Genomic DNA, 25374 nt, shown 5'->3' on the forward strand with positions numbered 1-25374 from the left:
TCTGGGATTGTGATGCCTCCTGCTTTGGTCTTCTTCTTCAAAATTACTTTGGCTATTCGGGGCCTTTTGTGGTTCCATATGAATTTTAGGATTGCTTGTTCTAGTTTCGAGAAGAATGCTGGTGCAATTTTGATTGGGATTGCATTGAATGTGTAGATAGCTTTGGGTAGTATTGACATTTTGACAATATTTATTCTTCCAATCCATGAGCAGGGAATGTCTTTCCATTTCTTTAAATCTTCTTCAATTACCTTCATAAGCTTTCGATAGTTTTCAGCATACAGATCCTTTACATCTTTGGTTAGATTTATTCCTAGGTATTTTATGCTTCTTGGTGCAATTGTGAATGGGATCAGTTTCTTTATTTGTCTTTCTGTTGCTTCATTGTTAGTGTATAAGAATGCAACTGATTTCTGTACATTGATTTTGTATCCTGCAACTTTGCTGAATTCATGTATCAGTTCTAGCAGACTTTTGGTGGAGTCTATCGGATTTTCCATGTATAATATCATGTCATCTGCAAAAAGCGAAAGCTTGACTTCATCTTTGCCAATTTGGATGCCTTTGATTTCCTTTTGTTGTCTGATTGCTGATGCTAGAACTTCCAGCACTATGTTAAACAACAGCGGTGAGAGTGGGCATCCCTGTCGTGTTCCTGATCTCAGGGAAAAAGCTCTCAGTTTTTCCCCGTTGAGGATGATGTTAGCTGTGGGCTTTTCATAAATGGCTTTTATGATCTTTAAGTATGTTCCTTCTATCCCGACTTTCTCAAGGGTTTTTATTAAGAAAGGGTGCTGGATTTTGTCAAAGGCCTTTTCTGCATCGATTGACAGGATCATATGGTTTTTCTCTTTTTTTTTGTTAATGTGATGTATCACGTTGATTGATTTGCGAATGTTGAACCAGCCCTGCATCCCAGGAATGAATCCCACTTGATCATGGTGAATAATTCTTTTTATATGCCGTTGAATTCGATTTGCTAGTATCTTATTGAGAATTTTTGCATCCATATTCATCAGGGATATTGGCCTGTAGTTCTCTTTTTTTACTGGGTCTCTGTCTGGTTTAGGAATCAAAGTAATACTGGCTTCATAGAATGAGTCTGGAAGTTTTCCTTCCCTTTCTATTTCTTGGAATAGCTTGAGAAGGATAGGTATTATCTCTGCTTTAAACATCTGGTAGAACTCCCCTGGGAAGCCATCTGGTCCTGGACTCTTATTTGTTGGGAGATTTTTGATAACCGATTCAATTTCTTCGCTGGTGATGGGTCTGTTCAAGCTTTCTATTTCCTCCTGATTGAGTTTTGGAAGAGTGTGGGTGTTCAGGAATTTGTCCATTTCTTCCAGGTTGTCCAATTTGTTGCCATATAATTTTTCATAGTATTCCCTGATAATTGTTTGTATCTCTGAGGGATTGGTTGTAATAATTCCATTTTCATTCATGATTTTATCTATTTGGGTCATCTCCCGTTTCTTTTTGAGAAGCCTGGCTAGAGGTTTGTCAATTTTGTTTATTTTTTCAAAAAACCAACTCTTGGTTTCGTTGATCTGCTCTACAGTTTTTTTAGATTCTATATTGTTTATTTCTGCTCTGATCTTTATTATTTCTCTTCTTCTGCTGGGTTTAGGCTGCCTTTGCTGTTCTGCTTCTATTTCCTTTAGGTGTGCTGTTAGATTTTGTATTTGGGATTTTTCTTGTTTCTTGAGATAGGCCTGGATTGCAATGTATTTTCCTCTCAGGACTGCCTTCGCTGCATCCCAAAGCGTTTGGATTGTTGTATTTTCATTTTCGTTTGTTTCCATATATTTTTTAATTTCTTCTCGAATTGCCTGGTTGACCCACTCATTCGTTAGTAGGGTGTTCTTTAACCTCCATGCTTTTGGAGGTTTTCCAGACTTTTTTCTGTGGTTGATTTCAAGCTTCATAGCATTGTGGTCTGAAAGTATGCATGGTATGATTTCAATTCTTGTAAACTTATGAAGGGCTGTTTTGTGACCCAGTATATGATCTATCTTGGAGAATGTTCCATGTGCACTCGAGAAGAAAGTATATTCTGTTGCTTTGGGATGCAGAGTTCTAAATATATCTGTCAAGTCCATCTGTTCCAATGTCTCATTCAGGGCCCTTGTTTCTTTATTGACCGTGTGTCTAGATGATCTATCCATTTCTGTAAGTGGGGTGTTAAAGTCCCCTGCAATTACCACATTCTTCTCAATAAGGTTGCTTGTGTTTATGAGTAATTGTTTTATATATTTGGGCGCTCCGGTATTCGGCGCATAGACATTTATAATTGTTAGCTCTTCCTGATGGATAGACCCTGTCACTATTATATAATGTCCTTCTTCATCTCTTGTTACAGCCTTTAATTTAAAGTCTAGTTTGTCTGATATAAGTATGGCTACTCCAGCTTTCTTTTGGCTTCCAGTAGCATGATAAATAGTTCTCCATCCCCTCACTCTCAATCTAAAGGTGTCCTCTGGTCTAAAATGAGTCTCTTGTAGACAGCAAATAGATGGGTCTTGTTTTTTTATCCATTCTGATACCCTATGTCTTTTGGTTGGCGCATTTAATCCATTTACATTCAGTGTTATTATAGAAAGATATGGGTTTAGAGTCATTGTGATGTCTGTATGTTTTATGCTTGTAGTGATGTCTCTGGTACTTTGTCTCACAGGGTCCCCCTTAGGATCTCTTGGATGGCTGGTTTAGTGGTGACAAATTCCTTCAGTTTTTGTTTGGGAAGACCTCTATCTCTCCTTCTATTCTAAATGACAGACTTGCTGGATAAAGGATTCTCGGCTGCATATTTTTTCTGTTCAACACATTGAAGATCTCCTGCCAATCCTTTTTGTCCTGTCAAGTTTTAAAAGAGAGATCAGTCACGAGTCTTATAGGTCTCTGTTTATATGTTAGGGCATGTTTATCCTTTGCTGCTTTCAGAATTTTCTCTTTATCCTTGTATTTTGCCAGTTTCATTATGATATGTCATGCAGAAGATTGATTCAAGTTACGTCTGAAGGGAGTTTTCTGTGCCTCTTGGATTTCAATGCCTTTTTCCTTCCCCACTTCAGGGAAGTTCTCAGCTATTATTTCTTCAAGTACCCCTTCAGCACCTTTCCCTCTCTCTTCTTCCTCTGGGATACTGATTATATGTATATTATTTCTCTTTAGGGTATCACTTAGTTCTCTAATTTTCCCCTCATACTCCTGGATTTTTTTATCTCTCTTTTTCTCAGCTTCCTCTTTTTCCATAATTTTATCTTCTAATTCACCTATTCTCTCCTCTGCCTCTTCAATCCGAGCCATGGTCATTTCCATTTTATTTTGCATGTCGTTTAAAATGTTTTTCAGCTCCTCGTGACTGTTCCTTTGTCCCTTGATGTCTGTAGCAAGAGATTCCCTGTGTCTTCTATACCCTTTTCAAACCCAGCGATTAATTTTAGGACTATTATCCTAAATTCACTTTCTGTTGTATTATTTAAATCCTTTTTGATCAGTTCATTAGCTGTTGTTATTTCCTGGAGATTCTTCTGAGGGGAATTCTTCCGCTTGGTCATTTTGGATAGTCCCTGGCATGGTGAGGACCTGCAGGGCACTTCCCCTGTGCTGTGGTGTATAACTGGAGTTGGTGGGCGGGGCAGCAGTCAGACCTGATATCTGCCCCCAGCCCACTGCTAGGGCCACAGTCAGACTGGTGGGTGCCTTCTCTTCCCCTCTGCTAGGGGCAGGATTCACTGTGGGGTTTTGAGGCCCATCTGGGCTACTTGCACACTGCCAGGCTTGTGGTGCTGGGGATCTGGCATATTAGCTGGGGTGGGTAGGCTAGGTGCACGGGGGCAGGAGGGGCAGGCTTAGCTTGCTTCTCCTTAGGTGATCCACTTCAGGAGGGGCCCTGTGGCACTTGGAGGGAGTCAGACTCGCCGGAGGGATGGATCTACAGAAGCACAGTGTTGGGTTTTTGAGCAGAGCAAGCAAGTTCCCTGGCAGGAACTGGTTCCCTTTGGGATTTTGGCTGGGGGATGGGCAAGGGAGATGGCGCTGGCTAGCACATTTGTTCCCCGCCAAACTGAGCTCTGTTGTCTGGGGGCTCAGCAACTCTCCCTCCCTTTGTCCTCCAGCCTTCCCGCTTTCTGAGCAGAGGTGTTAACTTGTGACCTCCCAGATGATAGGTCGTGCTTGCTGTTGGAACATTCCATCTGGCCCCTCTGCTTTTGCAAGCCGGACTCCGGGGCTCTGCTTGGCTGGCAGGCTGCCCCTCCACCCCGGCTCCCTCCTGCCAGTCCGTGCAGCAGGAACCGCCTCTCCACCCTTCCTACCCTCTTCCGTGGGCCTCTCGTCTGCACTTGGCTCCAGAGACTCCATTCTGTTAGTCTTCTGGTGGTTTTCTGGGTTATTTAGGCAGGTGTAGGTGGAATCTAAGTGATCAGTAGGACACGGGGTGAGCCCAGTGTCCTCCTATGTCACCATCTTCTGCCCTCTTATAGGGGACTTAATACTCCACATCATCTAGACAGAAAATCAATTAGGAAACAATGGCTCTGAATGATACATGGGATCAGATGGACTTAACAAATATATTCAGAACTTTTAATCCCAAAGCAGCAGAATACACATTCTTCTCAAGTGCAGATAGAACATTCTCCAAAATAGATTACATACTAGGTCACAAATAGCCCTCAGCAAATATAAAAGTATTGAGATCATACCATGCATATTTTGAGATCACAAGGTGATTAAATTTGAAATCAACTGCAAGAAAAAAAAATTGGAAAGCCTACAAATACATGGAGGTTAATGAACATCCTACTAAAATAATGGATCTACCAAGAAATGAAAGAAGAAATTAAAAAACTATATGGAAGCAAATGAAAATGAAAACATAACCATCCAAACCCTTTGGGATGCAGCAAAGGTAGTACTAAGAGGAAAGTATATTGCAATTCAGACCTATCTCAAGAAGCAAGAAAAGTCCCAAATAAAGAACATAACTTCACACCAAAACAACTAGAAAGGAAGAAGCAAAGAAAGCCCAAAGCCAGCAGAATAAAAGACATAATAAAGATTAGAGTGGAAATAAACAATATTGAATCCAAAACAAGAGTAGAACAGGTTAATGAATCTAACAGCTGTTTTTTTCAAAGAATAAACAAAATTGATAAACCCCTAGCCAGACTTTTCAAAAAGAAACAGAACCCAAATCGATAAAATCATGAATGAAAGAGGAGAGATCACAACCAATACCATAGAAATATAAGCAATTATTAAAGAATACTATGAAAATTATATGCCAACAAACTGGACAGTCTGACGAAATGGGCAAATTCCTACACATTCACACACTACCAAAACTTAATGGGAAGAAATAGAAAATTTGAACAGACCCATAACCAGTGAAGAAATTGAATCAGTTATCAAAAGTCTCCCAACAAATAAGACTTCTGAGCCAGATGACTTCCCAGGGGAATTCTAGTAGATATTTAAAACAGTTAATACCTATTCTTCTCAAGCTGTTGCAAAAACTATAAATGGAAGGAAAGCTTCCAGACTCATTTTATGAATCCAAATTACTTTGATTCCAAAACCAGACAAAAACCCCACTAAAAAGAAGAAATACAGGCCAAAATCCCTGATGAACATGAACGGAAAAATTCTCAAAAAGACACTAGCAAATTGAATCCAACAGTATATTAGAAGAATTATTCACCATGATCAAGTGGGATTCATTCCTTGGCTACAGGGCTGGTTCCGTATTCACAAATAAATCAATGTGATACATCACATTAATAGAAGGATCAGAAGCATATGATCTTGTCAATAGATACAGAAGAAGCATTTGACAAAACAGCATCCTTTCTTAATAAAAACCCTCAAGAAAGTCGGGATAGAAGGAACATAGCTTACTGTCATAAAAGCCATATGCAAAATATCCACAGCTAATATCATGCTCAATGGGGAAAAAGTGATAACTTTCCCCCTGAGATCAGGAACATGAGGGATGGCCACTCTCACCACTGTTGTTTAACACAGTGTTGGAAGTCCTAGCCTTAGCAATCAGACAACAAAATGAAATAAAATGCATCCAAATTGGCAAAGAAGAAGTCAAACTTTCACTCTTCACAGATGACATAATACTCCACATGGAAAACCTGAAAAAACCCACCAAAAAACTGCTAGAGTTGATACATAAATTCAGCAAATTTGCAGGATATGAAATCAATGTACATAAATTGGTTGTATTTCTATACAACAGAAACAGAAATCAAGGAATCAATCCCATTTACAATTGCACAAAGAACCAAATACCTAGACATTAACCTAACCAAGGAGGTAAAAGATCTGTAAACTATAGAAAGCTTATGAAAGAAATTGGAGGAGACACAAAGAAATGGAAAAAAAAATTCCATGCTTGTGGATCAGAAGAACAAATATTGTCAAAATGTTGATATCACCCAAAGCAATCTACATATTCAATGCAATCCCAAACAAAATAGCACCAGAATTCTTCACAGAGCTAGAAGAAACAACCCTAAAATTTGTATGGAACCAGAAAAGACCCCAAATAGCCAAAATGATGTTGAAAAAGAAAACCAAAGATGGAGTCATCACAATCCTGGACTTTAGACTGTATTACAAAATGTAATCATCAAAACAGTATGGTGTTGGCACAAAAACAGGCACATAAACCAATGGAATAGAAGACAACCCAGACGTGGACCAACAAATATATGGCCAACTAATCTTTGACAAAGCAGGAAAGAGTATCCAATGGAAAAAAGACAGTCTCTTTAGCAAATGATGCTGGGAGAACTAGACAGCAACATGCAGAAGAATGGAACTGGATCACTTTTTTACACCATACACAAAAATAAACTGAAAATGGATGAAAGACCTAAATGTGAGACAGGAAATAATCAAAATCCTACAGGAGAAAACAGGCAGCAACCTCTTTGAACTTGTCTCAGCAATTTCTTTTACTTGACATGTCTTTGGAGGCAAGGGAAATAAAAGCAAAAATGAACAATTGAGACCTCAAGATAAAAATCTGCGCAGTAAAGGAAACAACAAAACTAAAAGGCAAAGGACAGAATGGGAGAAGATCTTTGCAAATGACATATCAGAAAAGGATTAGTATCAAAAATCTATAAAGAACTTATCAAACTCAACACTCCCTTAAATAACCCAGTGAAGAAATTAGGAGAAGCCATGAATAGACACTTTTCCAAAGAAGACATCCATATATCCAGACACATGAAAAGATGCTCAACATCATTCATCATTAGGAAAATACAAATCAAAATCACTTTGAGATACCACCTCATACTGGGCAGAGTGGCTAAAATTAAAAATTCAGGAAAAACAGATGTTGGCATGGATGTGGAAAAGGGGAACCCTCTTGATCTGTTAGTGAGAATACAAACTGATGAAGCTACTCTAGAAAATAGTATGAATGTTCCTCAAAAATTAAAAAAGAATTACTCTTCAACCCAGTAATTTCATTACTAGCAATTTATCCAAAGGATACAGGAGTGCTGATTTGAAGAGCACATGTACACCAATGTTTATAGCAGTGCTATCAGCAATAGCCAATTATGGAAAGAGCCCAAATGCCCATCGACTGATGAATGGATAAAGAAGATATGGAATTCCATATATATATATATATATATATAATATATATATATACGTATATACATATATGGATTTCCATATGGATGTATGGAAATCATATCTATATCATATATATATGATATATATATACGTATATGTATATACGTATATATATATCATATTATATATATGGAATTCCATATCTTCTTTATCCATGATATATATATATCATATATATATATACGTATATGTATATACGTATATATATATCATATATATATATATACCATATCTTCTTTATCCATTCATCCATTCATATATATATATGCAATTCATATCCATTCATATATATATGGAATATTTGGTGATGGAAAAGAATGAAATGTTGCCATTTGCAACAACATGGATGGAACTGGAGGGTACTATGCTAAGCAAAATAAGTCAGTCATAGAAAGACAGATATCATATGATTTTACTCATATGTGGAATTTTTGAAACTTAACAGATAACCATAGGGGAAGGGAAGAAAAAATAAGATAAAAACAGAGAGGGAAGCAAACCATAAGAGACTCTTAAATATAGAGAACAAACTGAGGGTTGATAAGGGTGGGGGTTTGGGGGATGGGGAATATGGGTGATGGGCATTGAGGAGGGCACTTGTTGGGATGAGCACTGCGTATTGTATGTAAGTGATGAATCATGGGAATATACTCCTGAAGCTGAAACTACACTATATGTGAGTTAACTTGACAATAAAAACAAACAAAAAAAAACCAAAAAACAAAGTTTCCTGGTACAATTTGTGAAAGCAGAATTTTATTTATCTTAGGATTTTATTTTTGAGTTGAAATTGCTTTTTTTTAATGTTTACTTTTAAAGAGAGAGAGAGAGAGAGAGGATGAGTAGGGGAGGGGCAGAAATTGAAGTAGAGAGAGAATCCCAAACAAGCTCCATGCTCAGTATGGAGCCTGATTCAAGGCTAGAGATCATTACATGAGCCCAAATCAAGAATTGGGTGCTCAACCCACTGAGCCACCCAGACATCCCTGAAATTATTTCTTATTTTATATATTTTTAGTTAAGTGATCATTTATTAAAAGTCAAATATATATTTTGGGGGGCATGTGGGTGGCTCAGTCCATTGGACATCCAACTTCTGCTCAGGTCATTATCTCATGGTTCATGAGTTTGAGCCCTGCACTGGGCTCTGTACTGACAGTGTGGACCCCCACTTGGGATTCTCTCTCTCTCACTCTCTCTCTGGCTGCCCCTTCCCTACTTTCTTTCTCTCTCTCTCTCTCTCTCTCTCTCTCTGTAAATAAACTTTAAAAAAATGTCAAAAATACATTTTTTTAATTAGGTGATGCAAAGTAGCAAATCTTTAAAATGAAGTGAAGATATCATTGGCAAAGGTGCACGGCAGAAAATGACAACATATTTTGAAACATAATGAAAGGAAAAGCCCATCTGTATGTTGGCATGTAAGTGCTCCTTAAAGAGATTTGAACTTTTATAAATGCTCTGCTTCTCTCCACAAAAGTTCTGTGAGCCACAATACTAAGAAAAGCAACTGGGCCCGTCCACCTTCCCCACCATGAACTTTGGGAATTTATCAAGTAGAAAGATGGAGCAAGTCCATTTCATTTTTTTGTCCCAGACTATTATGTATGCATTTTCATCTTTGCTTCACATTTTTAAAAGAAATTTTCAAAACTTGAATTTCAGGAATATAAAATATAAAACGGATTGTCAACTATATCATTTATATGTTGAAGTATTTAAGCAAAAGTCATTCACTGCTGTTAGTCTGGTTTTCATTTTTGGAAAACTTTGTCTCAGAAAATGTACCTTCTCTTTGAATTCTCTACATTGCAGTATTCTAATTTTCTATGAATCGTCCAGACTATTTTTTTCCAATGTCTCAGAATTCTGTTTCTTGATTAGATTTATTCTGTGATTTGTAGATATCACAGAGTTTAATCATTATTTAATTCTGCTTAGACTTCTTATACCAGAAAGATCCTAATTTTTCACATCTGAAGTATACAATGTAGTTGTGTGACAAATGTGTCTTTATTATTATAAAATTTGTGGTAGGAAACTCTGTTAAGATAGGAGATACTATAGATACATAGGTATATACATACATATATATTTATATATGTGTACTTACTGTAAAACCAAATATAATTTATTAATTTGTATGAAGTTGAAAATGAAAATCTGTCATCTTCATTTTTATCTACCCTTCACTGATATCCATTCTTAATCCCTAGCTTTTCACAAGCAAGTGTTCATTATTGTTGACAGGCTTAAATTTATAATTTAAGACCATTTCTAGACATTATACTATACAAAATACATGCAAACGCTATATACTTATCCATGAATTGATTAATCCATTTTAATATCTATAAGAATAACTTGTACTAACTTTTGCAAGACACACACACTGAGAAATGACTTAGCACCATATGTTTATTTCTCAATTATGTTACAATTTGATGTGATTTAGCTGGAGTTCTTCCTTTTTTTCTTTCTTTCTTTTTTTAGTTTGTCCATCTGGAACACATAGTCTCATTGCACTAGAGCATAAGAAATACCTAACAGGCATTCCAGTTTTTACCTATCTCTGCTCAGGGGTGACATACATCAATCACTTAACAATGCATTGGCCAGACAGAGCCATATCACTGAAAACTTACTATAAAGGAGGCTGAAACATGAACTCAATATGCTGGATATTTGAAGAGCACTCAATGTTGTCTTTCACATTTACTTAACATATTCAAGATATCTCCCCACGTTAGTATACATGGTTATACCAAGAAAGATTTTGATTCGAATGAAATTCTTATAAACAGGTTTCATGCATCTTTTTTTTCCCTTTAAGACCATAAGAGTATTTTTTAGTGACATAAAATGAAATAACTGAACAAAACTCCAGATTATTTCTTGTCTATAAACATAAAAGGTGGAGATAGTAGGGATTCAGGACAAAACTGAGTCTCTTTCTCATCACTGTGTTTGAGGAAATTAGTAGTCCTGAAGCTAAAGCCCTCAATAGTATTTTGACTTTAGAAAGATAAGATAAATAGTGGCTGAATAATATACATGGTTCTGAAGTTACCCAATTCTACTCTGTATTATATGTGGTCAATAGTAAAATATCATAAGAACAAAGGGGCTTGCGCACCTCTGATTTCATAAAAGTTGTTTCATCTATACCCATACAATTCACGACTACCTTTTTGACTGTTTTGACTTTTTCTTAAATAACCCTCATTTAAATTTTAAGTCCTCATTTAAATTTGTGAATTGTTAGTTGTTTTTCTCTTACATTTACTGTTACAATGTTATTAACTGGTGAATCTTGTGTCTATAGTTGAAAAAACTACAAAATGTCATGAAATATTGTCAATATTATACTCAAAAAGCTAAATTACAAATTATGAACACTATATATGCCAAAGTATGACAGTATTCTTTTTGAAATTTCCTTATTGCATATTGTTTATCTCTGATTTTTTTAACTGAAGTATAGTTGACATGTAACATGTTAGTTTCAGAATTACAATATAATGATTGGACAATTGCATACATTATGAAATACTCACCATGATAGGTGTTGTAACCATCTGCCATTACTGAAAAATTATGTACCATATTTCCTATGTTGTACTTTCCATCCCTGTGACATATTTATTTTATAACTGGAACTTTGTGCCTCTTAATTTCCTTCACCTATTTCACCCATCCCCTCACTCTTTCCCCCTCTGGTAACCTCCAATTTCTTCTCTGTATTTATGAATCTGTTTCCATTTTGTTATTATTCTTGTTGGTTTGTTATTCATTTGTTGTTTTTTTCTTTTTTAGATTACACATATAAGTGATATCATACGGTATTTGTCTTTCTCTGTCTGACTTATCTCATTTAGCATAATACCTGTTAGGTTCATGTATGTTTTTGTGAATAGCAAGATTTCATTCTTTCTTTAAGGCTGAGTAACATTCAATTGTGTATATGGCACAAGTTCTTTATCCATTCATCTATCGATGGATGATTAGGTACATATATATTTTCAAATTAGTGTTTTGTTTCAAATTTAGTGTTTTGGATAAGTACTCAGAAGTAGAATTACTGGGTCATGTGGTGTTGCTATCTATAATTTTTTGAAAACCTCCCATAATGTTTTCCATAGTAGTTGCACATGTTTACATTCCCATCAGCAGTGCCTGAGGGTTTCCTTTTCTCCACATTGTTGCTAACACTTATTATTTCTTATCTTCTTGATACTAGCGATTTTAACTGGTGTGAGGTGATATCTCATTGTGGTTTTGATTAGCATTTCTGTCATGATTAGTGATGAAGAACATCTTTTCACATGTCTGTTGGCCATCTGTAGGTAGTCTTTGGAAAAATGTCTATTCAGTCCCTCTACCTATTTTTAATTGGATTATTTATTTTTCTATGTTGAGTTGTATGAGTTCTTTTTTTTTTTAATTTTTTTTTTCAACGTTTATTTATTTTTGGGACAGAGAAAGACAGAGCATGAACGGGGGAGGGGCAGAGAGAGAGGGAGACACAGAATCAGAAACAGGCTCCAGGCTCTGAGCCATCAGCCCAGAGCCCAACGCGGGGCTCGAACTCATGGACTGCGAGATCGCGACCTGGCTGAAGTCGGACGCTTAACCGACTGCGCCACCCAGGCGCCCCGAGTTGTATGAGTTCTAAAACAATATTGTTAAGGCTGATGCCTAAGAGTATATCACCTATTTTCTTTCAGGATTTTCATGGTTTCAGGTCCTACATTTAGATCTTTAACCCATTTTGAGTTTATGTTTGTATACAGTGTAAGAAAGTAGTCCAAGTTTATTCTTTTGCATGTAGGTGTCCAGTTTTCCCAACACCATTTATTGAAGAGACTATATTTTCTCCCATAGTATATTCTTGCCTTCTTTATCATAGATTAATTGATCAATTCAATGTGGGTTTATTCCTGGGCTCTCCATTCTGTTCCATTAATCTATGTGTAAATGTTTTGTGCCAGTACCGTATTGTTTCAATAAATATAGATGTGCAGTATATCTTTAAATCTGGAATTATGGTACCTCCAGGTTTAATTCTTCTTTTTAAAAATTGTTTTCACTATTCAAGGTCTTCAGTGATTGCATGAAATTTTCAGATTATTCCATTTCTATAATAATTCTATTTTTTTAAATAGAGATTGCATTGAATCTTAGACTGTTTCAGGTAGTATGGACATTTTAACTATATTAATTATTGCAATCCATGAGCATATTATGTTTTTCCACTTACTTTTGTCACCTTCAATTTCTTTCATAGTGTCTTATAGTTTTCAGAGTTTAGGACTTTCACCACATTGCTTAAATTTACTCCTATGTACTATTTAGTCATGCTAATGCAGTTGCATATGAGACTGTTTCCTTTTTAAAATTTATTTCTGATACAGTTAACATACAGTGTTATATTGGTTTCAGGTGTACAAATAGTGATTTAATAATTTCATACATCACCTAGTGCTCATCATGAAAAGTATACTTCTTAATCCCCATCACCTATTTCACCCATCCTCCCCATCCCCCACCTCCCCTCTGGTAATCATCAATTTGTTCTCTATAGTCAAGACTCTGTTTCTTGGTTTGTCTCTCCCTGTTTTTGCTTTGCACATGTGTTGTTTCTTAAATTGTACATATGAGTGGAATCATATAGAATTTGTCTTTCTCTGACTTATTTTGCTTGTCATTATGTTCTTTATCACCATCCATGTCATTGCAAATGGCAAGATTTAATTCTTTCCATGGCTGGATAATATTCCATTATTTATCTGTCATCTATCTATCTATCTATCTATCATCATCTATTTATCTATACCACTTCTTTATACATTTATTTATTGATGGAAACTTGGGCTGCTTCCATATCTTGGTTATTGTAAATAATGCTGCTATAAACATAGGGGTGCATTGTATCCCTTTGTATCAGAGTTTTTGTGATTTTGTGTGTGTGTGTATGCATGTGTGTGTGTGTGTGTGTGTGTGTGTGTGTGTGTGTAAATACAAAGTAGTGTCACTGTTGGATTGTAGGGTATTTATTTTTACTGTTTTCTGCAGTGGGTGCACCAGTTTGCATTTTTACCAACAGTGTATTTTGACCAATATTTGTTGTTTCTGGTGTTGTTTGTCAGGGTTTTTTATTTTTATTTTATTTTTAAGTAATCTCTACACCCAACATGGGGCTCAGACTTATAACCCCAAGATCAAGAGTCACTTGCTCTACTGACTGACCCAGCCAGCTTTCCCCATTTATGGACTTTTTGACTTTTGACAGCCTGACAGGTGTGAAGTCTCATTGTATCTCATTATAGTTTTGCTTTGCATTTTCCTGATGTAAGTGAGGTTGAGAATCTTTTCATGTGTCTGTTGACTATCTGTATGTCCTCTTTGGAGAAATGTCTGTTCATGTCTTCTGCCCATTTTTAATTAGATTACTTATCTTTTGGGTGTTAAGTTGTATCAGTTCTTTATATATTTCGGGCACTAACCTTTATCAGATATGTTACCTCATTCTGTAGGTTCCCTTTTAATTTTATTTCCTTTGTGGTGCAGAAATTTTAATTTTGATGTATTTCCAATAGATTATTTTTGCTTTCACCTCCCGTGCCTCAGAAGACATATGTAGAAAAAAGTGGCTATGACCGATGTCACAAACATTACTGCCTGTGCTCTCTTTTAGGATTCTTACAGTTTTAGATCTCACATTTAGATCTTTAATCCATTTTGAACTCACATTCATTTATGATGAAAAAAACTGGTCCTGTTTCATTCTTTTGCGTGTAACTGACCAATTTACCCAACGCCATTTGTTGAAGAAACTGTCCTTTACCCATTGCATATTCTTTCTTGGTTTGTTGAAGATTAATTAAACATATAATTGTGGGTTTATTTCTGCGGTTTTATTCTGTTGCAAATGGAATTGTTTTCTTAATTTCTCTTTCTGTGTTTTCATTAGTGATGTATAGATACACAACAAATTACTTTATATTGATTTTGCATACTGAAACTTTACTGAAGTCATTTATTAGTGCTAATAGCTTTTCTGGTGGAGTCTAGGTTTTTCTATATCATACCATCTCTGAAAAGTTAACTTTTTTTCTCCCTTACCAATTTTGATGGCTTTTATTTCTTTTTTTCCTCTCTCTCTCTCCTTCTCTCTCTTTCTCTCTCTCATTCTCTCTCTGTCTGATCGTTGTTTCCAGGATTTCCATTCCTTTATTGAATAAAGGTGGTGAGAGTGGACATCCTTATCTTGTTCCTGACTTTAAAGGAAAAGCTTTCAGATTTTCACCAGTGACAATAAAGTAGCTGTGAGTTTGTCATATATGGCCTTTATTATGCTGAGATATGTTTCTTTTGTATTCATTTTGTTGTGATTTGTTATCATGAATGGTTGTTAAATTTTGTAAAATGTTTTTCTGCATCTATCGAGAAGATTATATTGTTTTATTTTTCATTTTGTTAATGTAGTGTATCATGTTGATCTACTAGTGGATGTTATATTATTTGTGCATCCCTGGAATAAATCCCATTTAATCAGGGTATATGATCTTTTAATGTATTATTGAATCCAGTTTGCCAATATTTTGTTGAGGATTTTTCAATCTATTTTTGTCAGGGATATTGGTCTCTAATTTTTTGTGTGTTGTCTTTGTCTGGTTTTGGTATAAGGGTAATGTCTTTATAGAATAAATGTGGAAGCATTCCTTCTATTTTTTTTGAATATTTTTGAAAGAATAACTGTACAAAGCCGCTGTTTTCTTATTTATTTTCTGTGTAGGTGATCTATCCATTGATGTAAGTGGGAATTAAAGTCTCCTACCATTAATATATTACTATGAATTTCCCCTTTCTGTCTACTTCATGTATTTAGGTGCTTCTATGTTGGGTGCATAAGTATTAATAATTATTATACCCTTTGGATTAATCTTTTTAGCATTATGTACTGCCCTTGTCTCTTACTACAGTCTGTTTTAAAGTATATTATGTCAGATATAAATATTGCTACCCCAGGTGTTTTATTTATTTATTTATTAGCCACCATTTGCATGGAAAATCTTCTTCCATCTTTGCACTTTTAGTCTGTATGTCTCTAGGTCTAAAGTGAATCTTTTTTAAGCAAAATATAGATGGGTTTTGTTTTTTTATCCATTCAGTCATCCTACATTCTTTTGATTGGAGCATTTAATGTTCTTACATTTAAAGTAATTATTAATTTTGGGCATCAGGATGACTCAGTTTTTTGAGCATCCACTCAATTTCAGCTCAGGTCATGATCTCAGGGTCATGGGATCAAGCCCCACTTTGGGCTCCATTTTCAACAAGGAGCCTGCTTAAGATTGTCTTTCTCTTCCTCTGCCCATCTCCCCTGCTCATGTTCTCTCTCTCTAAAATATAAATAAATAAATACATACACACGTACATACATACATATCTAAATAAATAAATAAATAAATAAATAAATAGGTATGTACTTATTGCCATTTTGTTAATTGCCTTCTTGTTGTTTCTATAGTTCTTCTCTTTTCCTTTCTCCTTCTCTTGCTCTCTTCCCTTATGACTTCTTGACTTTCTTTAGTGTTATGCTTGGATTTATTTCTCTTTACATTTGTGTATTAATTATAGGTGTTTGGTTTGTGGTTCCCATGAGGTTCATATATAACATTTGTGTTATGTAGCAATCTGTATTGTTGAGGGTCACCTAAGTTTAAGTACACTCTAAAAGCTCTGCATTTTATTACCACCTCCACATTTTATGTATATAATGTCATATTTTACATTTAAAACCTTTTGTGTATTTCTTGACTTTTTAGATATAATTGATTTTACTACTTTCATGTGTTCACCTTTATACCAGCTTTATATGTAATTGATCTACTCCTTTTATTCTGTGTTTGCTTGTACCTGTGGAATTTTTCAGTTCCATAATTTTCTTACTTCTCATTATGCCCCTTTTTTCACTTAAAGAAGTCTCTTTTTTTTTATATGAAATTTCTTGTCAAATTGGTTTCCATACAATACCCAGTGCTCATCCCAAAAGGTGCCCTCCTCAATACCCATCACCGCCCCACCCCTCCCTCCCACCCCCCCATCAACCCTCAGTTTGTTCTCAGTTTTTAAGAGTCTCTTAAAAAAACCCCTCCTCCATGGGTTTCTGTTAAGTTTCTCAGGATCCACATAAGAGTGAAAACATATGGTATCTGTCTTTCTCTGTATGGCTTATTTCACTTAGCATCACACTCTCCAGTTCCATCCACATTGCTACAAAGAGCCATATTTCGTTCTTTCTCATTGCCATGTAGTACTCCATTGTGTATATAAATGTATGATGTCTGTATGTTTTATGTCTGTATGTTTTATGTCTGTCTGTTTATGTTTTATGTCTGGGCTACTTGCACACTGCCAGGCTTGTGGTGATGGGGATCTGGCGTATTAGTGGGGTGGGTAGGCAAGGAGCATGGGGGGGCGGGCAGGAGGGGCAGGCTTAGCCCGCTTCTCCTTAGGTGATCCACTTCAGGAGGGGCCCTGTGGCAGCTGGAGGGAGTCAGACCTGCTGCTGGAGAGGTGGCTCCGCAGAAGCACAGCGTTGGGTATTTGCGCGGAGCCAGCAAGTTCCCTGGCAGGAACTGGTTCCCTTTGGGATTTTGGCTGGGGGATGGGTGAGGGAGATGGTGCTGGCTAGCACCTTTGTTCCCCGCCAAACTGAGCTTTGGTGTCCCAGGGCTCAGCAACTCTCCCTCCCTTTGTCCTCCAGCCTTCCCGCTTTCCGAGCAGAGTTGTTAACTTATGACCTCCCAGATGCTAAGTCCTGCTTGCTGTCGGAACACACTCCATCTGGCCCCTCTGCTTTTGCAAGCCAGACTCGGGGGCTCTGCTTGGCTGCTGGCTGCCCCTCCACCCCAGCTCCCTCCCGCCAGTCCGTGCAGCGTGCACTGCCTCTCCGCCCTTCCTACCCTCTTCCGTGGGCCTCTTGTCTGCGCTGGGCTCCGGATACTCCGTTCTGCCACTCTTCTGGTGGTTTTCTGGGTTAGTTAGGCAGGTGTAGGTGGAATCTAAGTGATCAGCAGGACACACGGTGAGCCCAGCGTCCTCCTACGCCATCATCTTCCCCCCAGAACCAAGAAGTCTCTTTAACATTTCTTGGAAGGCTGGTTTGTGGTGATGAACACCTATAACTTTTGTTTGTCTAGAGAACTGTTTATCTCTCCTTTAATTCTGAATAATAACTTTGTTAAGTAAAGTAATACTGGTTGTAGTTTTCTTCATCTCAGCACTTTGAGTATTCTATGACATTCCTTTCTGACCTGCAAAGTTTCCACCGGAAAAAAAATCAGCTGATAGCCTTATGTGTAATCTGTTACCTATAACTGTTTGCTTTTCTCCTGTGGCTTTTAAGATTCTCCATTTTTAATTTTTGACATTTTAATTATTATGTGTCTTGATATGGAGCTCCTTGGAATCATCATGTTTGGGGCTCTATAAGCTTCCTGGATCTGGATGTCTATTTTGTTCTCCAGGTTGGGGAAATTTTCTGTTATTTTTTCTTCAAATACATTTTCTGCCACTTCCTCTTACTCTTCTCCTTCTGGGACCCCTATAATGCAAATGTTAGTACATTGATGTTGTCTCTGAGGTCCCTTAATCTATCTTAAATTTTATTTACTTTTATTTTTGCTGTGCTTGGTTGCTGTTCACTATTATCTTCTAGGTTGCTTATCTTTTCTTCTGAATTATCGACTCTAATGTTGACTCCTTCTAGTGTATTTTTTAGCTCAGTTATATTTTTTTAGCTCAGATTGATTCTTTTTAATATTTTCTATATCTTTGTTGAAGGTTTCACTATGTTCATCCACTCTTCTCTCAAGTCTAATAAGCATCTTTATAATCATTGCTTTGAATTATTTATTAGGCAGATTACTTATCTCCATTTTGTTTAGCTCTTTTTCTGTAATATTGTCTTGTACTTTCATTTGGAACACACTTCTCAGTCTCCTCATTTTTTCTGATTATGTATTTCTATGTATTAGGTAAGTCAGCTATGTCTCCTGGTCTTGAAAATAGTGGTCTTATATGTAAGGCATCTGTGGCACTCAGTAGAACAATTCCTCATGGTCACTAGAACCAGGAACTCCAGGATGCTCCCTCTATGGGCTGCATTTCCCTCCTGTTGGGGCTTGGCGGGAACTGCTGCAGGTATGCTGGTGGGCAAGGCTGGTCCCATATGCACCTGTTTGAGAGGCCTAGCTGTAGCTTCTGGTGGGTGAGGCTAACAACCCCTTTCTCTGAGGCAGGAGCTGCTCTGGAGGAGTACTTATCCCAGTTGGAGCTGCCTTCCAGATATGACAAGGTGTTAGTTTCTTTAGGAGGATGCTAGACGTGACTGAGGCTGCCAGCTTGGTGTGGCAGGGAAGCATCACTTTGGAAAGGCACCTCACAGGACAAGTGGGTGGGGTGGAGTGTCTGTAAGGGAACACTAGAATGGATACAGTAGTGCTAACAGCAAGATAGATATATGATGTCAGAACTGACTTCTGCAAATATCTAGTCATGTAGGTTTGAAAGAAGGCAAAAAAGTCACACCTGTTAGCATTCCATTTCGGAGAAAGCTCCTGCAAATTCCTACTCCTCCCGCAAATGTCCTAAAACTAGACAACCAATCTTCATATAGGTGTTTTTCAAACTGTTGTTTCTTGCTGAGTCTTAGACCAAGTAATAATGGGCACTGGCCTTTTAAGGGTTAAGTCCCACGGGTTTTCAAAGCCAGGTGTTATGGAGCTCATCTTTTTGTGCATGTCTCTAGCACCAGAGTTGATCCTGATGTGGGGATTGATCCCTTTTCTCCTCCACACCTGCATTATCACTCCAGTATGTGGGTTGCCATGTCCAGGTTTGACTCTCAATTATCTCTTCCCCTTCTACCCTTCTTGATGTGGTCTTCTCTTTATGTCTTTAACTATAGAAAATATGCTCTAGTCTTTTAGGTCATTGTCATTGAGTTGCATTACATGTAATTTTTGTCTTCATGTGCCCATGGGAGGAGGTGAGCTCAGGGTCCTACTACTATGCTGCCTTCCACTGATTCTGTCTCTGATATTTTTGATAATTGCTAGAAAAATTACATCATTAAATTACACATTTTATTTAAAAATTTTCAGAAACTATTGATAACAGCTCATTTTTAAAAATAATATCAAAGGACATAAGATTTACTCCCTTGCAAGTTTTACCCATTTGTTAATTAATTTCTGCTCATTAACTAAAATATTTACTTTTCCTAGAATTGATATGATTCCATAGAATCCCAGTTCAGTACTGATTGTGAAACAGGTTTGAGGTGGTGTTTTCATCAATGACAACACAATGCTTATGAGCTGTGTCTCAGAGAATGTGCAGGTAATCATAAGCCATAAATTTGGCAATTAATGTGATGGTATTTTGAGAGATGGGATGACCCAGTATTTGTTTTCCTATTCCTTTCCAAAGTCTCTTTTTAAAGTTAACTGTTTGATCCTGCTTAATGTGACTAACCAAATCTTTGCATATATTGAAGATTGTTTTAGATTTACTTAGGAACATATGCAACACAACACTTGTCTGATCACAAGGAGAGTGACATTTTCTTTCCTTTATATGACCATAAAATTATTTGGGCCCTAGAATCTTTAAATTCTGAAGACTAGGACACAATACTTGAAATTTATACTTACTGGATGAGTGAAAACAGGGTAAAGTTATGTATGTGTTATGATTGAATGTTAGTGCCTAGCCATGTGTCTTTTAAAGGTCTTTACCATATTTGTAAAGTGTGCTGATATGAGGTAATGGCAAGTGCCAAAGTATAGATTTTGTTACTTTGGATTAATACATTGAAATTTATCATCCATTAACATATTAATTTAAATTAGTTGATCTCTTTCTAGAATGCAGAGGGAATATGACATAACACCAGTTTGATTTAGTGGAAAGGAAGGTTCCAAAACATATCATGATGGAGAAGAGGTAAAGCTTAATAGAATCTCATAACTGAAGAACCTAGAAAATTAGCAGCTTATAGGAAATAAGTAAAGTAAATACAGATGGGGGCTCAAGATACAGTGATGAAAAATATTCTATTATATAATTTGACACAGTATTCTCACAGTATTATGTGTCCACCAAAGTGTAAATATAGGAAACTAACAAACTATATGTATACAGGTAGAACTAGGCAGAATGATGTTGGATAATCACTGAGGAATGAAAAAGATGAGTTGAAGCTAAAGATCAGATTTGCCAGTAGGAAAATAATACTATAGAAAATTTTCTTTCATTGTTTGACTAATCAATGCATTTTATGATTGGCTTTTAAAGACTGCTACAGAATCATTGTAGTATGCTTCCAACCATATCTTTCCACTAAAGATAACTATTTTAGCAGAGACTGCTGGTTCATGCCAATCTAAACTTGGTTTGCATATGGATGGAGTGGGAATTCAGCAGAGCCACCTGGAGACCTCGTTAAAGCGTATGTTGATTGGCCCCACAATCAGGGTTTCTGAATTAGTAGATCTTAGGATGGGGCCCCAAAAAATTAAACTTTAACAAATTTCCAGGTGCTGCTGCTGTTCTGGTAAATCACAGATGCAAATTTTCCAAACTCGGTGCAAATTATTATTATGACAACTAGTGTAGATAATTTTATAGTTGATATAAGTTGAGAAACATTGGCTTATTTCTTTTAGATGTTAGTCTTGATATTTTATTCTTGAGAATTGAGTTTCCAAATTAAATATTTGTATGTTATATACCAATTACTGTCTATTTACTTTGTTATGTGCATTTAAGGAAAAGCTGAATAATATGAGTTTTGAACAGGACTAGTTCAAATACATATCTATTATGGACTACATGAAATTCTAATAGGATGAGTTGACTTTTAGAAGCTTCTGATGATCACAATGGAATAAAAAAGTCAGAATCAATCCATGGTTCCTATTGTTCTTTGAGACATTTTCTGGATCAGTGACCGCATAGAGGGCATTACTTTTAAAATGGGAAAGCTGCCATCGACAAGATGGATCACAATAGCTCCACAGGAGAAAGTATCATTGGCCATGTCAATGATCCATACAATAAAATTCTGTGGCTTATTGTGTCAGTGAACTAAAGTGAGTGATTATTCATATATCTAAGGCCTTTGAAATGTATTATTCTTCTTTTTCTTTTAAATCGAGGAGGAAGAGAAATTAATCATCAAAACAGTATATTGAAACTGTAAACTGCTCTAGAAACAAGTTTAATAATCATTTAAATTTCTAATGTATTTAAAGGAGAAGAATATAGCCTGTTTTACTATTTAAAAGATGATAGTTATGAGCAAAATATGTTGTGAACATTCTTAAGCTTATGAGCTTAATGTCATGTGGAGAAACTACAACATATTCTTACCTAATATCCCCTGGGGCCATTGTCAAAAACACAGACACCAGGTTAGCTGGACCACTTGTCTAATCTTCCTGATATTGTACAGCTATTCAAGAAAATGTTTTATGAGTTGTGCAACTATTCAAACTAACCTTCATTTGTAATTATATAACTTTAAATAATTTTAAAAGTATATTCACATGCATGATCCCTTGTAACATGTGAGGTAGGCAGAGCAATCCCATGACTAAACCAAATCTCACCTTCTGAAATAATCTATTCTGAAATAATAATTAGAAGTTCTTAATCTAAATGCTGTAAATCTGACCACCATGACTCAATGCAAAAATAAAGTATTTTGAGCAGTTTTATCATTTTGTCTTCCATCTCTCCTAGCAATTAGATATTATCATGGCAGTGAAGGGCCATTAAAAGCAGCCTCAGGCCTTCCTACTTCATGTTATAGATTTCTCCAGAACCACCTTATGTTCCTCTGATAGTAGTTTTCAACATAGTCCATGTTGCTCATAAAAAGTCAAGACTGTAAGCCACAATACCTAACATCTTTTTCTGACCCTTGCGCCTGGTTCCTTCCTGTTATTCATTTGAACATGCATTTTCTCATCCAGGTTGGAAAGACCTATATTGGAGAATATAGTTGTAAGTGATAATCACATCAACAGTGGATTAATGGAAACTAAAAAATTTACCCCAGCACCTATGTGCCAGATATCATGAAGTTTGCCAGGGATAAAACAATGAAAAGATGCATTGCCTGGCTTCAAGGAACATATTGCCTGGCATTGGGAAAGGCATAAAAAGCAAATATTACATATGGGATTATGACTACAATGGAAATATATAGTAAAAACAATTGAAGATTAAGAGGATGAGAATATGTATTAGGTTTTCATGGGCTGGATGAGACCAGGAATTTGAGAAAATGAAGTGCACATTTTTCAGTATAAATGTAAGGCATTTCATGACTGCCCTGTGATGAGATTATATCATAATACCCATGATATAAACAGCTTTATCAGAGTTTTGTATTTATTAAATGTGCCTTATATTTATTTCCTAAGTGTATTTTAAATATCTCCTCAAAATCCAGAGTTTCATCCATAAAACTGCTTTAAAAAATCTAAAGTGAAATACAAACATAAGAAATGATTATCTGTATCTATATCTATAACCATAATCACCTAAACTATTCTACACAGTACTTTGATTTTTCTCCCAAATAGTAACTTTTTTCTGATACAACTAAAATATGTTTATTTACTTAGTATGGGACCAACATTGCCCTAAGTTACTTATCTTATGGCATACCCTTTTACAGATAAGGAAACTGAGTTCAGGGATCTTAAGGGACTTTCCCAGAGTCATACTACTAAATAGTTTTAGAGTTTGTTTAATATCAAAAAGCAAAGATTGCAATAGCTTTATAGATTAGGAGAGTTAAGACTTCCAGCTTTGTTCTTTTTAAAGGTTATTTTTGGCTATTCAAGGTCATTTGCATTTTCTTATAAATTAAAGTGTCAAGGTCTTTTGCATTTCCCTATAAATTTTGAGAATACCTTGCCAATTTGTCAACAAAAGTCACCTGGGATCGTGATTTCTATAATATTTGAATCTATAGATGAACTTGGGAATAATTTATATGGTAACAATATTGGGTCTTCTAATCAATAAATACAGTACGTAATTTCTGTATTTATTTTCTTAATTTTTCTAAGCAATATTTCGTTATTTTCAGTGCAGATGATATACATATCTTTTGTTAAATATATACCTATTTTTTATTTTTGATAATTTTTTATTAATTTGATAGATAAAAAAATTAGAATTTCTTTTTACTGTTAGCTGCCAATATTTAAATATACAGTCTTGTATATTAATTTGTCTAATTTTATTAGTTCTCTGTATATTTCTTTTTTTAAGTTTTTTTTTTTGAAAGAAAGTGAGTGTGTGAGCAGGAGAGGGGTAGAGAAAAGGAGACAGAATCCCAATCAGGCTCTAAGCTGTTAGCACAGAGCCTGACACCAGGCTCAAACTCACTGTGAGATCATGACCTGACCTAAAAGCTAAAATCTAGAGTCGTATTCTTAACTGACTCAGTCACCCAGGCACCCCTAGTTCTTTGTATATTTCTTAAGTGTTGCCAGTAAAACATTATTTCTTCTGTAAATAGAATATTTTACATATTCCATTTGATCTTTATGCCTTTATGCCTTTTTCTGCTTACCTAGCCTTATTGAAATGACTAGTCTCTTGGCTATCATATTGAATAGAAGTGGTGAGAGTAAATACCCTTGATTTGTTCTCAAATGTTGGAAGAAAGTTTTTAATATTAAACCTTTAAGTATGATGCATGTAGCCTTTTTTTTTTATAAATGCCATTTAAGAGATTGAGGATATTTACTTGTATCCCTGGTTTGCTGAGAGACTTTGTCATAAATAAGTATTAATATTTTGTCAATTAAATTTTCTACATCTGAATAAATCATATAAATGTTCTCTTTGCTTTGTTATTATGGTGAGTGACATTGATTGCTATCCTAATGACAAATCAATTTTGAGATCTTAGGGTAAGACTACTTGGTCAAATATATTATTATTTTTTAACATATTGCTGGATTTAATTTGCAAATATGTTATTAAGGGAGTTTTCACTATTGCTCATAGTGGATATTAGTTTTCAATGTTCTTTTCTTTCTTGGAAAACTCTTTGTCATTATACTTGCTCCATTTAAAATAGAGACTATAGAGAACAAACTGAGGCTTGATGGAGGGAAGTTGGTGGGGGATGGGCTAGAGGGGTGAAGGATATTATTAAAAAGGGCACTTGTGATATGCACAAGGTATTATATGTAAGTAATGAATCACTAAATTCTACACCTGAAACCAATTTTACCATGTGTTAACTAACTAGATTCAAATAAAATTTGAAATAAAAAAAGTAAAAGAAAAAAGTTAGAGAGTGCTTTCCCAGTATTGTATTAAAAAAAGATAATGTAATATTGGCTTTAATTCTTCATTAAATATAGAATATAATTTACTGATGAAACCACTCAGTCCTGGAGCTTTCTCTCTCATGAGGGTTTTGACAACAAATCAACATTTTTTTTTATAGAGCTGTTCAAATTTTCTGTTTACCTCTTGTCAGTTTTGGTAACTTGTATATTAAAAAGTTTCTATTCCTTCAAAGCTATCATTTTTTTTGATTAAATAACTGAGCACTCATCAGTAACAGCCTTGCCAAGTTGACACACGAAACTAATCATC

Source organism: Herpailurus yagouaroundi, unplaced genomic scaffold (genome assembly GCF_014898765.1).
Source record: "Herpailurus yagouaroundi ecotype Mexico unplaced genomic scaffold, PumYag 203, whole genome shotgun sequence".
In the NCBI taxonomy this organism is placed as follows: Eukaryota; Metazoa; Chordata; class Mammalia; order Carnivora; family Felidae; genus Herpailurus; species Herpailurus yagouaroundi.